This window comes from Phocoena phocoena, chromosome 2 (genome assembly GCF_963924675.1).
Source record: "Phocoena phocoena chromosome 2, mPhoPho1.1, whole genome shotgun sequence".
NCBI lineage: Eukaryota > Metazoa > Chordata > Mammalia > Artiodactyla > Phocoenidae > Phocoena > Phocoena phocoena.
In genome coordinates this window covers 41,431,849-41,444,525 of record NC_089220.1, presented here as the reverse complement: position 1 = coordinate 41,444,525, position 12,677 = coordinate 41,431,849, and positions in this window count along the sequence as shown.

Sequence of the window (12,677 nt, the reverse complement as noted above, 5' to 3'; positions counted from 1 at the left end):
TTGTTTTTAAATTTTTTATTATTACCACCCTTTAACTTTCTCTGTCCCACAAAAAGACTGTCTTATTCTATGCACTCACCTCAATTTAAATTATGGATCTAACACATGATACATTTGCCTTAAATCTGCATAGCACCAAGATGATACATTATTTTTATGAGAACCAAACCATGATCAACAAGAATGTTAAAGCATTTAAATGCAGTGTGATGTGCCGCTTTTAAAATGGTTGGTATTTTCCTCTTTGAAAGTTGTTGTACTTCATAATGGAGCCCCCTTGTGGTGAGTTAATAGTACTTCAGTCTTTCAAATCACAGGTAAAATGTTATTTTAATTTTTTCCTCACTCGCAGTGGAAGCATATACAGTAGTGCTCCCAAGAAAATATGTATTTGCCTGTGAACCCCTGACATGCAGAGATCTGCAGGCATTGAATGACTACTAGGGAATGGTGAACTCTGCCATCTCGCCTTTGGTTTGTCTATAGTCCTTGTAGCTAAAGGTCAAGCAGAGTTAACAGTAATTTTTTAGTTAAATTGATTGTTAGGTTCTCTGTAGAGAAAACAACAAGGTGACTGACAATTGTTGACTTTTAAAGTAGCCCACACAGTGGGATCCTTGAGAACATATTAGTCAGGTGTGTGTTTTGCCTTAATCTAGTAGAGATATTTCTCTGCTTTTGACTAGACAGCATATTCCTCTGAGAGGAAAGGCAGCCTTATTTAACAAAGCCCAATGCTTTGGGAGAGAGATGCTAGCCATCTAGATCAGCCAGCTAAACTTCCTGAATAAACATGATAACAATTGTTAGATTCTGGTGGCTTGTGCTTTCTTGACCAATGATACAGGGAGATCCAGCTGAAGGAAGAACACCCAGGGACAAGGGTGTAAAGATATATGATTATCCTCTATTCCTTTACTCATGTGGAGAGGATAAAACAGGGTATTGATATAAAAAAATTATCTGAATCCAAGTGAGTACTAACAGTATGATTAAAAGATAAGACTGGGGCTTCCCTGGTGGCACAGTGGTTGAGAGTCCGCCTGCCGATGCAGGGGACACGGGTTCGTGCCCCGGTCCGGGAAGATCCCACATGCCGCGGAGCGGCTGGGCCCGTGAGCCATGCGCGTCCGGAGCCTGCGCTCCGCAACGGGAGAGGCCACAACAGTGAGAGGCCCGCGTACCACAAAAAAAAAAAGAAAAAGAAAAAAAAAAGATAAGACTGGCTTACAGTTTAAAAAAAAAACTGGGAAAAATTCAGTTAAACTACTCAAACACACAATTTAGAAGTACTCCTATGGTGGTATATTTTCAGGAGCCCAGGCCAGTAACCCAGGCCTCACTCAGAGGCTACTGGGCAGAGAAGACAGTACTTCCAGCCAATAGTCCCAAAAACCCGAGGGTCCACTGCAATGAAAAATGGGTAAATGATTTTACTCCGTCCAAGGCCAAGTGGAGGGACCTGCCCCCTCTCTTCACAGACCACTAACAGTGCTCTTTTGTGTTTTTTTATCATTTATTTAAAAAATACATTATAATAATTTATCCCATTATGTCTTTACCTGAAGACCACTATAATCACAGTTTGGTAAAAAATTTTAGTCGTATTTTTAATAAATATCTTTTCAGCTATCAATGCAAGTTCGTTTTCCAAAAATGAGATCACTTGAAGTATTTTTTAAAATTTATTTAGTTATTGTTTCTGGCTGCATTGGGTCTTTGTTGCTGCACGCGGGTTTTTCTCTGGTTGTGGCTAGTGGGGGCTACTCTTCATTGCGGTTCACGGGCTTCTCATTGTGGTGGCTTCTCTTGTTGCAGAGCACAGGCTCTAGGCGCATGGGCTTCAGTAGTTGTGGCACGTGGGATCCATAGTTGTGGCTCGTAGGCTCAGTAGTTGTGGCTCATGGGCTCTAGAGCACGGGATCAGTAGTTGTAGCGTATGGGCTTAGCTGCTCTGCAGCATGAGGGATCTTCCCAGATCAGGGATTGAACCTGTGGCCCCTGCACTGGCAGGCGGATTCTCAACCACTGAGCCACCAAGGAAGCCCTCGAAATATTTTAATAACAGATTTTTTCTAAAATGAAATTTGTAGCTATATTTTACTAAATATAGATTTCATAATAAAAATAGCATTTATTGACCATTTTCTCTGGGCAGGCATCATGCTTAGTGCCCTATATGCATAGGTATTATATAAAGTATTCAATCTTTCTGCCTAGGGCTATTTTTCAGACTTTAGCACTGGGACATGGAGCCCAGGTAGAGAACGGTGGTCTTCCCAAGCTGAGAATGTAGAGATCAGAGTTCAAGGCAGCTGAACAAACTGGAATTTGCAGGCCAGAGTACTAGAGAAAAAGGAGTTTATGTGATGGAGGGAGACAGAAGTCTGCCTGGGGGTTCTCCCATAGATCTTTGTTACAGAACTGGGGTGTAAATATATAGAAAAAAAATTGCCATGAGCCCTAGGAGAGGGTGACTATGGTAAAACTAGGAGATGAATGAATACAGATACCTGAAATCATACTGGACTGGGTGATGGAGTTATAGTCCAACCAGAGTGGAGAGACTTCATGGAGAACATTGGACATTCATTTAAGACAATAGAGAGACTATAACTTGGCAATGAAAATCATGCCCCCCAAACAAGAGTCATATCCTGGGACTAAGGCCAAAACTAGAGTGACTCAAAGATTTAAAACCAAGTCTGAAAGGATCTAAAGGACCCACTGGTAATTTAAGTAAAATGTCCTTTAAAGGAAAACACAAAATCCATTGTCTACAATGCACTGTGTCAATGTAAAATATATAATCTAAGATAACTAGACAAGGAAAAAAAAGGAAATACCAACCATAATCCAGGAGAAGCAGTAATTTGTATAGCCCAGATGTTTGAAATACCAGATAAGAACTTTAAAAACACCTGTTATAAATATGATTCAGGGCTTAAAGGAAAAGGTGGACATAGTGAATGAACATGTGGGAACTCTCAGAACTAGAAATTCTATTTCTTTCTACTATATATTTTTCCTATTTTAGAACTTCATATGGGGTCGTATAGTATGTACCCTTTTGTACCAGATTTTTCTCTTGGCAAATTGTCAAGCATTCATCTATTATTGTGTGGCAAGTAGTTTATTGCAAAGTAAACAGTGAAGTAGTTAGATGCTTAAACCTAAATGTAGAATCAGTGATTACAAGAGCTACAAGTGTAGACAGATACAAGAGTGCTTTCTTCATGACCCATTATCTCAAGAAATGTAGCAAATTGTGATGAAACTTTTTAAAATGGTGAATACTGCTTGATAAAAATCTAAAACGAATACACATTTTTTTATGTATAAAAGAGTTGTATTTAAATAAACTTTTCAGGGTATATAAAACCATGTTTAAAAACTATTTCTATGAAGAATGGATTAACGTTCTAAAATTACATAATGATTCATAGATGTCAGCTATTTCAATGTTTGGTGGGATATTTGATAATTGTATGGGATGTGGGACAACTCTGACTCAGGCAGTATTCTCATATGTTTTGTAGGACATTTAGCACTCAATAAATGCCAGTGACATTATGACACCAAAAATCCCCCCCCCCCCAATTTCTAAAATGTCCCTTAGGAGAGGGTAATATTCCTAATGATAATAGCAACTCTATCTTTTCATCATAGCCTTAAAACTGTTAGATTAATGCGTTTTTAAAATGTTGAAAAGATCAAGAGACGAACCACAACCTAGGAGAAAATATTTGCAAAGACACATCTGATTAAAGGCTGTTATCCAAAATATACAAAGAACTTTTAAAAGTCAATAAGAAAATGAACAACCCACTTCAGAAAATGGGCCAAAGACCTGGACACAAAGGAGATAACCAGATGGCAAATACGTATATGAAAAGATGCTATACATCATTGGTCATCAGGGAAAAGCAAATTAAAACAATGAGACACAAGTACATACCTATTAGAATGGCCAAAACCGCAAACACTGACGACACCAAATGCCGACGGTGATGAAGATGTGGAGCAACTGGAACTCTCATTCATTGCTGGTGGGAATACAAAATGAAACATGGTTTTTGGAAGAGAGTTTGGCAGTTTCTCACTAAACTAAATGTACTCTAAACGTACAATTCAGCAGTCTTGCTCCTTGGTATTTACCCAAATGAGTTGGAAACTTATGTGCACATTAAAAAACTGCTCATGGATGCTTATAGCAGCTTTATTCATTATTTACAAAATATAGAAGCAACCAAGATGTCTTCTAGTAGGTGAATGGAAAAATAAACCATGGTACATCCAGACAATGGAATATTATTCAGTGCAAAAAATAAATGAGCGTATAAGGCCATGAAAAGACGTGGAGGAACCCTAAATGCATATTGCTAAGTGAAAGAAGTTAATCTGAAAAAGCTACATACTGTATGATTCCAACTATATGACATTCTTGAAAAGACAAAAGCACAGGGACAGTAAAAAGGCACTGCTTGCCAGAGGTTGGTGGTTGGGGGATGAATAGGTGGAGCACAGGATTTTTAGGGCAGTGAAACTACTCTGTAGGATACTATAATGATGAATACATGTCAAGATATACTTGTCCAAACCCACAGAATGTACAACACCAAGAGTGAACCCTAATATAAACTGTGGACTTTGAATGACTATGAGTTATGAATGTAGGTTCATTGATTGTAACAAATCTGGTGGAGGATACAGATAATGGAGGAGGCTCCAAACATGTGGCGATAAGAGGTATACAGGAAATCTCTCTACCTGTCTCTCAATTTTACTGTGAACATAAAACTGCCTAAAATAGTTAAATCTTTTTTTTTTAAGGGTGGTAAGCTTTCAGTTTAAAAAATGATAAGACAAAAATATGCCTTAAAATACTTGATACTCAAATTTTTAGATAGTATATTAAACACTTGTATTATCCAGAAGATTGACTACCTACCCCTCTCAATGCCTGACTTCAACTTTCACTGCTATTTTATCTTCATTTTTTAATCCATATATTGGGTTGGCCGCAAAGTACCTTCGGTTTTTAAGTAAAAATAAAAGACATCTTGAACTTTGTTCAATAAAGAATTCATCATTTTGTCCTACTACCTTCTGCCATTTTTTAGGCAACTTCATCATAATTCCATCTTCCCAAAACTTTTTACCTTTTTGAGAAAGGAACTGTTCCAGGTACCTTTTACAGTCTTCCAGGAAATTAAATTTTTTCCATTAAGAGAATTTTGTAAAGACTGAAATAAATGGAAATCTAAAGGTGCAATGTCTGGTGAATACAGTGGATGAATCGGAACTTCCCAGCCAAGCTGTAACAACTTTTGCCTGGTCATCAAAGAAACATGCGGTCTTGCATTATCCTGATGGAAGATTTGGCTAATTCCAGACGCTTTTCATCAAGTGCTGCTTTCAGCTGGTCTAACTGGGAGCAGTATTTGTTGGAATTAATCGTTTGGTTTTCTGGAAGGAGCTCATAATAGAGGATTCCCTTCCAATCCCACCATATACACAAAAACACTTTCTTTGGATAAAGACTGACCTTTGGTGTGGTTGGTGGTGGTTCATTTCGCTTGCTCCACGATCTCTTCTGTTCCACATTATTGTACAGTATCCACTTTTCATCGCCCATCGCAATTTGTTTTAAAAACGGAACATTTTCATTACGATTCAGTAGAGAATCGCATGCGGAAATACAGTCAAGGTTTTTTTTTTCACTTAACTTATGTGGAGCCCAAACATCAAAGCGATGAACATAACCAAGCTGGTGCAAATGACTTTCAACGCTTGATTTGGATATTTTGAGTATGTCAGCTATCTCCTGCGTGGTATAACGTTGATTGTCCTCAATTAATGTCTCGATTTGATCACTATCAACTTCAACTGCTCTACCCGACCGTGGAGCATCGTCCAGTGAGAAGCCTCCACCACGAAATGTGGCAAACCACTTTTGACACATTCTATCAGTCAGCACCTTCTCCATACACTGCACAAATCTTTTTTTGCATTTCAGTTGCATTTTTAACCTCTCTTGAAATAATAAAGCATAATGTGCCAAAAATGTTGCTTTTCTTCCATCTTCAATATTAAAACAGCTACACAAAAATTCACCAGTGCTGGTAAGCTTTTTTTAAATGCACACTGATATGACAGCTGTCACAACACAATCTAACAAAACTGTTTCGAATGAAGTTAAAGACAACTAAGTGCTACTAGAGCCATCTACGGAAAAAAGACAAACGAACTTTTTGGCCAACCCCAATACTTCCCTTTATTTTTAAATACGTGCTACTTATCCCTAGTAATATAAAACATACTTAATTCCATTGTTTCCTCTAGTTGTCTTCCTCTGCTTTCTATAGCCCAAGTCCATAAGAGACTGGCCTCTATTTGCTACCTTCAATTTCTCAGTTCCTAATCACTAAGGTACCTGGTGTCTGTTACAGCATGGCTCCTAAAACAGCTCATTACAGCCACTAATTACCTTCTAATTGCTTCTTTTCAATCCTCATTCTATTTCTATGTAGCATTAGTCTATTATTTTTCTTTCAGCCACAATAGTAAATATTCACAGTAAGTGCCTGGCTAAGGATCAGGCACAATGTTAAATGCATCATATATCCTATCCTCTAAAGTAGGTATTATTATTCTCCTTCTTTTACACATGGGGAAATGGAAATATTGTGAGGTTAACTTGCTCACTGTCAAACAGCTGTTAAGTGGTGGAGGTTCGCTTTACATCAGGTTAGTATGACCCCTAAGCTGGATCCCTTAGCCACTCCTGATAATGAGTATGTAAGTATTGCAGGAGATTTGGAAAATGTAGTACAGTACTGTTGTGGGTTGAACTGTGTCCCCCTAAAAAGATGTGTTGAAGGCCTAACCCTTGGTACCTGTAAACATCACCTTATAGAGTCTTTTCAGATGTAATCATGTTAAGATTAGGTCATTTGGGTGGGCGCTAATGCAATACGATTGGTGTTCTTTTAAGAGGGTAGCTTGAGCACATAGATTAACACAGTGGGAAGATGATGTTATATCAGACATACAAGTAGAATGCCATTTGAAAACAGGATTAGACGGATGCAGCTGCAAGCCAGCGAATGCCAGAGTGCCAGCAAACCACCAGAAGCTGGGAAGAGGCAAGGGATTGTTCCCTCTACAGGCATCAGAGGGCACACAGCCCTGCCAACACCTTGGTTTCAGGCTTCTAGCTTCCAGGAACTAGGAGACAATAAGTCTCTGTTGTTTTAAGCCACCTAGCTTGTGGTACTTTGTTTAATGGCATCCCTATGAAACTAGTACAAGTATGACCACAACTATGGAACAATGATATCACCACTGTTAACACTGATATATTTACGTCTAGTCTTTTTCTACGTGTGTGCATTCATTAAAAAAGGAGGTGTTACACTGAACATTCAGTTCACAATTTTGCTTAAGTTAAAATTATGAGGATTTTCCCAACTTATTAAAATGTGTACAAAGCAGTTCACAATGACAACATAAAATTTCTTTGTATAAACGTTTCATTTATTTAACCATTTATCATTGGGTGTTGATTATTCTCAGTGATAACACAGTGATAATCATCCCTAAATCTCTGCCCATATTTGTGAATATTTCTATAAACTACTTTGGGAGAAGTGAAATCAACAAATGATATATTTTTTACATGTTTTTCCCTGATTCTCTCTGGTAAACTAGCTGACCTACGGTTTAGTTTGTATCTCTCAAGAAGATATCAAGGGCTTCCCTGGTGGTGCAGTGGTTGGGAGTCTGCCTGCCGATGCAGGGGACACGGGTTTGTGCCCCGGTCTGGGAAGATCCTACATGCCGCGGAGCGGCTGGGCCCGTGAGTCATGGCCGCTGAGCCTGCGCGTCCGGAGCCTGTGCTCCGCAACGGGAGAGGCCACGACAGTGAGAGGCCCGAGTACCGCAAAAAAAAAAAAAAAAAAAAAAAAAAGATATCAGGCCCCCAAATTTTGTTTACACAAAAATGTACTGTTTCTAAAAATGCCCTTAGATTTGAAATTCCCCACACTCTGTTTCAAATATAGTTCCTTAGGGAGAACCTTCAGGACTCTCCGTTTAAAGGCCTGTCCACACCACTGATCAAAACACCTGACCACTGCTCTGAGGCTGGGGGAAGAGAGTGGTCTTCTTCTTTGGGGTGCCTGCCTCTTTTGGAGTAATACCCCACTTTAGGAGCAAGGCAGTGGTGGGGACAGTAGCCTCTAATCTTCTCAGCTTCTTAGTCTTTCCTAGCTTGGAGGCTGTGCCCTACAACAAGCTGGGTGGGGGCAATCACAGTCCCAGTATTCCCAGCATGCTGCACTGAGGTTAAGCACCCACCCTGTGAATGGGGACCAGGCGGAAGAAGAGAACTCCCAATCTCTATGGCCGCAATCACCTGGGATTTAGTCTCTGCAACATGTAGCTGGAAAGATGAGAAGTTCTCGGTACCTGCTCCTCCCAGGAAGCACCACAGTGCTGGACTGGGAACTGGGGAAGGAGGGATCCCTGGGTTCTTGGCTGTACTCACCTGAAGTGGAGTTTCTGTCACAAAGAGCTGAGAGAAGAAACTGGTTATAATTCAAATTCTACCCACTCTTGCTGTTCTTACTGAGTTATCGCAGACTTTCTTGCATAACTATTTCTTCATTTGCTGTATGCTCTTGTTACTGAACCAGGTTCATCTTGCCCAACGCACAGCAAGTGGAACGCTGAGACACTGAGCTGTGTAGCAGAGGGTTTATTCTCATGGCCGTCAAGCAAGGACGCGGAAGAACAAATCTCAAACCCACCTCCCCAAAGGCAAGGACACGGGTATTTATGGGATACCAGGGCGGTCTGAGGCGTGGGGAGTGTAGGGAAAGGTGATTGGAAAAAGGTGCCGTATCTGTCCTTCTGCGCAGGTGTAACTAACTACAGGCCTCTGCAGTTCAAACGTGGAGGCGCTTAGCACCATCGGAGGGTGGAGTTTTCAGCCCTCTGACGTCAGAAGGTCACAGAGAGGACATTCATGCCTGCCCAGTTGGAGGGCTGGCAATCCTATCCAGTCTTAACCAGCCCAGCTCAAACTAGATGCAGCTGACTCCAAGTTCTTGGAAAATAACTCAGGCAGACATCTTATTGTTTAGGCCATGTGCTGCTTGGAGTCTTAAAATGACCTTGATTAGTGAAGACAGATGAAATGAATTTGACCAACCATTATGCATGGTTTTACTCTTACAATTTCCAGACGCTTCAAATGGTTGCTTTTTAAGTAATTTTCACCAGCTACACTTGTCTCACTGGGGAGCAGGTCATAGAGCTCCTCATTGCCATTCCATAAGTAGAACCCCCAACATATACTTTTATGTATTATTTTGATTTACTGACCCAACAATACTAAAAATTTTCAAGTAATCCAAAATATTAAAAACTGGGGCTTCCCTGGTGGCGCAGTGGTTGAGAGTCCGCCTGCTGATGCAGGGGACATGGGTTCGTGCCCCGGTCCGGGAAGATCCCACATGCCGTGGAGCGGCTGGGCCCGTGAGCAATGGCCGCTGAGCCTGCGTGTCCGGAGCCTGCGCTCTGCAACGGGAGAGGCCACAGCAGTGAGAGGCCTGCGAACCGCAAAAAAAAAATTAAAAACTAATTTAAAAAACAGCCTGAGGTGCCTAATTTTCTCCAGCTGTGCTCAGCCACCCTGGAGCAGGAATGGAGAAGGCCAATGACTGGGGTCATCCAGGGCTGGGATTTATATGAGAAAATAATGAGACAGCATTATAGGGGTTGCCACAGCCCTCCATTGGTGCTGAGATGGAGTAATAATCTTTCTGTGTCCAAAGAAGGGCTCTAAAGCTGTCTAAGTTAGGCCTGGGTCCTCTCAGACTGAGTGGGGATAACTCATACAGCCCGCTGTGGATGTGACCAGAGACAGATCGATGGGTACCTCAGTACAGACAGATGACCACTGAAGACTGACGCTCACCTGGGCCTTGGAGCTAAATAAGCCCATCTTAAGTTTCTGCCATCTGGCAGAATAGGGGATTGGGGGAAAATTGAGTTGCATAAGTGACTTTCTTGCACCATGAACATTATGGACCAGGATCTAGATCTGATAAAGTGTAGGCAATTCTTTTGACAAGTTTAGTGGAAGGGCGGGAGCTCAGGGAGAGAAAAGGGATGAATAAATCGGAGAGGCTTTGTTTTCTCCTTTTAAGTAAGAATGCTTAAGAGCTCATGGGAAGGACTTGGTTCAGCAGGAAAGGCTAAGGATACCACAGAAAGGAGATAATTGATAGCATGAGGGTCCTGAGGCTGGTGAGGGGACCAGCTTCTTTACTATTAGAAAGACAGAGCTGAGAACTGGTATAAATTCAGTTTAGTTTGTTACATTTGATGGCTAAAATATGAGGGTATATGTATCTGATGGCTTCTATTTTCTTTGTGAAGTAGGAGCAAAAGTGATCTTCCAAAAGGGGAGAATTGGTTGAAAGTTTGAGGGGTCACTAAAATGGGCAGAAAGAGTGAGCTGACAAGAGAAGAGGTTCAGACTGCCGGGCAGGGTGGAAGGGTAGGGCGAGGCTATGGATTCTAGGTGTAGATGGTACTAATTGATCTGACTCTAATTTTCTCCAGCTGTGCTCAGCCACCCTGGAGCAGGAATGGAGAAGGCCAATGATTGGAGTCTTCCAGGGCTGGGATTTATATGAGAAAATAACTGCTCAAAATCTCTTCATATATTTTTAAAACACACATCTTATATAGCTGTTCTCCAAATTAAACAAATCCTTTCTTTTAAGTTTTATGATATCTATTTCCCATCCCTTTGATAGTTGTTTTTATCTTCCCAGGCTCTTTTTCAGGTTTCCCATTAGCTTTCACAAATTAGAGAAGCAGTACCGTGCAGTGGTTAAGATGAGACTTCTGGCACCAGTCTGCTAGGGACAAATCTTACATCTAGAACTTACTTCCTGTGTGATCTTAGACAAATCACGTAGTCCCTATGTGCTTCAGGTTTTTTTTTTTGCGGTACGCGGGCCTCTCACTGTTGTGGCCTCTCCCGTTGCGGAGCGCAGGCTCCGGACGCGCAGGCTTAGTGGCCATGGCTCACGGGCCCAGCCACTCTGCGGCATGTGGGATCTTCCCGGACCAGGGCACGAACCCGTGTCCCCTGCATCGGCAGGCGGACTCTCAACCACTGCGCCACCAGGGAAGCCCTGCTTCAGTTTTTTCATCTGTAAAATGGGTGGTGTGATAGTAATAGCATCCCCTCACCCACCCACTACTTAGAGGGTTGCTTTGAGGATTAAATGAGCTAATGTATGTACTATGCTGAGTATGACTTGTTATTGTAATTTAAATGAAATACTCAAGCTGGGAGCAGAATGAGATATGAAGGATTACATTCTGGCCTTTATGTCTAAACAATATTTGATACATCCCAATGTTGCACAGCCTCTCTTTTCCTTTTCCCACAAAGCCATGAGGAAAGGTCTAAGTCATATTTATTTGAGTCATTCTTTCACATCTTTTATTCAAGGCGCTAATTTTTGTCTCTAAGTATTTACAACTGGCCCAGATTGGTTCCCGGCCTTTATCTGCATGTCTTTTGCTTCCAAATCCATCTCTTCTTTGCTAACCGCTTCTGAAAATGCTGCACCTTTTCTTCCTTACAGGTAAACTAAAGAGTCCTGATTATGGCCCATTTTTATAAAACACAAAGTCTTCAATTAGTCTGTATGCCCTCTTAAGGCAGGTAATGTGATTTCTACCCGTTAGTAGCCTTAGTGCCCAGGAAGTTGTTCTACATAAAGTACGAAATAAAACCAGTAGATGGTGATGATGTTGATGGTGGTGGTGATGATGATGATGATAGTACCACAACTTCTCATCCTTAGTTTCTCTATCTATTGATCTTTATGGGGGCAACAGAGGGTAGAGAAGGGAATATGGGGTTCTGAGGTTCAAGTCCTAGTTCTATCACTGACCAGTTGTATAGCCTCAAATTTAAAGACAAACACAACACTGTAAATTGTTCAGTAACTTACTAGCTACTTTCTCTCTCTCCCCTCACATTCTTACCCACCATTATTCTTAGAACCACTAACAGAACAATCTCCTTCCCAAGCCACCCCCTTCCTAAAACTTCCTATGCCTGCCTACCAAGAGTTAGGGTGGGGATTCATTTTTCTGCCTACAGTCCTTCATGCCACCACCTTGTCACTCCCAATCTCATGGATTTCCCCCTCACTCACGAAGCAGGTTTATTTCATGTTACGGTTTTTTTAGATGTCTTCCTTCAATTCTTCTTCTCAGACAATACCCTATCTTGCAACATGCTTGCCTCCTTCCTCTAAGATCTCTAACTCTTTTTCTGCCTCTATTCACAGTTGCTGAATTTCTGTGCTATGATACCTTTTGGAATTGGAAGACTTTATCATTTTCCCCTAAATATCAGACATGACTTCCATTTTCTCAAAATGTGAAAAATACACAACTTTTTTGCCTTTAACAGGATATCTGTTCACCGTGAGTTCAGCTGCACTGTCTGTAAATGTTTTATAATAAGTGCTAAAGAGGAGACATGATCTCATCTACTCTGTACTACACTCAGTGTAGGAAGATATATAAAGATAATTCATAAACTTCTGATGGTGTGATGTCTTGAGAAAGGGAAA